A 2,530-nucleotide genomic window follows, 5' to 3' on the forward strand; every position below is an offset into this window, starting at 1 on the left:
GATCATGTATTTTTTAATGTATCACCGACAAAGGGAGTTAAGAGATTTGGTATTCGAGGAAAGTTAAGTCCCCGATTCATTGGACCCTACGAGGTGTTGGAGCGGATAGGCCCCGTAGCATATCGGCTTGCTTTGCCGCCAAGTCTATCAGGAGTACACAATGTGTTTCATGTATCAACACTACGAAAGTATATTTTTGATCCAACCCACATACTAGAAAGTACTCCAGTGGATTTACAAGAAGATTTGAGCTTTGAGGAGCATCCAGTGAGAATACTAGCTCGAGAGGTGAAACAACTTCGAAATCGTGAAATCCCTTATGTAAAAGTGCTTTGGAACAGTCATGATGAACGCAAAGCAACTTGGGAATTGGAAAGTGTAATGCAAGAACACTATCCTCACCTATTCTGAAGACAATTTGAGGTAACTATTTTCGTTTCGCGGACGAAACTCCTTTTTAGGAGGGGTGACTGTAGTATACTAGACTTTAGCAAATGGGGAAGTTCGAGTAAGAGGAATGAGGTTCGGAACCTTCCTACATGTTTTAAAGGGTTTAAAGATGTTTACAAATAAGTTTGAAAGTGATTGGAAAGCTAGAAGTGAGAAAGTGCGTTGCAATTGCGAAATCTGCAATTTTTGCATTGGTGTACCGGTACAAGCCTAATGCTGTACCGGTACAGCAAGCAGCAGCAGCTGCAGCTGCGTGGCAGCATGGATATTTTGGTCATTTCACTTCATTTACCCATCCTTATCTCTCCCAGCTCGACCCTGAGGATGCTTATCACCTGTAAGCTTAAGGGAAATAGGGTTTTTAGCTCACCACTTCTTTCTCTCTCTAGAATTTTCTCCCTCGACATAAAAGTCGCCGTTTTGCGCCGGTTCCGCGTCACGCTCGTTGCTCGCTGATTGGAGGGCTCAAGGAAAGTTATTGGTACGTGGGGAGAAGAAGTTTTGCTGTGTTGCTGTAAGATTACTACCAGGGGAAGCTAAATCCCAGCTCTAGAGAGGTAATCGACTCGATTTCTCTCTAGTTTACGGTTTAGTATTGAATTTGGACGTCTTTTAGTTTTGTTGCTTCCAACTGAGTTAGAGGTTGTTTATAGCAGTAATGAGAGGTTATTTTGATTGTAAATTACCTACTTTTAGCTCAGAGAAAAGCTGTTTTAAAACTTGATGAAGATAAATAGTGAGTTATAACTCTAATTTGAAGCTATATGCGGATTAATAGAGCGAATTGATGCAGTTTGGATTTGTTCCTTCACAGCAGGTTTTCGAACTACCTGGGGCTGAGTTGGTGACCCGGGAGACTAGTTTGGAAGGTGTTCCAACTGAGGGTAAGCTGAAATTTCTGTGAGAAAACTGAATTTACAAGATTCCGACTATATCTACTAGTATCTAGCGATTTTGATGCCGTTTCGACGTTGTCCGCAGCGAGAGTGCGATCGACTCTTGGAGTGACTTTAGCTGACTTGTGAGAACTCTTGAAGACTCAACTTGAGGTAATGAACTGAACTAAAACAAGGAATCAAGCTTCCACTTTGTATCTATTAAGAATTTTGCCGAAATTGGAATTGTAAGTAATCGGCTCGGCGCGGTTTTGTTACCTTGTTTTCAGCAGGATTGGGACCTCGTTGGACTGATTATTGGGACATTTTGTGACTGAGTTGAGCTTAGTATGAGGTGGGTTTGACCTAACCAGAACAAGTGGAGCTTCCCTATGTTCTATATGTGCTATAGACTTAATACCGTTGTATGATTCCGTGAGTGTTATAGAACTTGAGATGAGTCACTGGAGTATAGTGTTGATCTATATAATTGAATTGATATCTCTATGAAATAGAGAACACTTATGCACATAAGTCTTTATATACATGTGTAATTAGGGTGAGTGATTAATGGACAAGTTATCATGTTTCTAGAAAATAGAAAAACGTGACATCCTTATGACACATTCTTGACTCTAACATAGAGAATGACGACATGCTTATGCCTATGTGTATATTGCCAGATGTAAAGTAACATTATTCTTGCATGTTTATTGTTTATTAATCTAGTGGATACTAGCTGTTATCAATACTTGTTATATTGAGATTCCGATCTAAGGATCGAGAGCAAGAACAATGTCAATTGGAAAGTGATGAGTGAGACGTATTGAGCTCTAGATTTGCTTGCTGCCATTGTGCTCATTTGCACACGCTTGTGAGGGTCGCTCCCTACAAGCTGGCACTCCGGAGTTGGCCTACGCGACAGTTGCTCGCCCGTGCGGGATTGGGTGCCGAGGTGGATTGCCGTGGGGAGTGTATACTACCACGAGGCCATTAGGCGCGGCGCAAGCTGGACTACCTTGAGTAGATTCCTGTGAATGAAAGGAAAGTGCTAAAGAAAATTGGACAGTAATGAATGATTACCAGTTACAGTGTATAGTAGTTACTTACACATTTATGCTTATGTTCATGCTTATCATAGTTTCTTTGCTTCTATTATTCAGTTGATTCATTACTGTTGAAGCCATGATTACATGTTGCTTACA

At 41.0% G+C, this 2,530-nt stretch overlaps 1 long non-coding RNA gene across 1 annotated transcript; it reads left to right on the forward strand.

Moving 5' to 3' along the window:
* The first annotated feature begins 901 nt into the window (after positions 1 to 901).
* On the forward strand, positions 902 to 1,777 carry LOC109705260. Its single transcript, XR_002214680.1, has 4 exons — positions 902 to 1,007; positions 1,268 to 1,334; positions 1,432 to 1,499; positions 1,619 to 1,777. It is a non-coding gene; the product is annotated as an uncharacterized LOC109705260 (long non-coding RNA).
* The last annotated feature ends 753 nt before the right edge of the window (positions 1,778 to 2,530 follow it).

This window comes from Ananas comosus, unplaced genomic scaffold, assembly GCF_001540865.1.
Source record: "Ananas comosus cultivar F153 unplaced genomic scaffold, ASM154086v1, whole genome shotgun sequence".
NCBI classification, from domain to species: Eukaryota; Viridiplantae; Streptophyta; class Magnoliopsida; order Poales; family Bromeliaceae; genus Ananas; species Ananas comosus.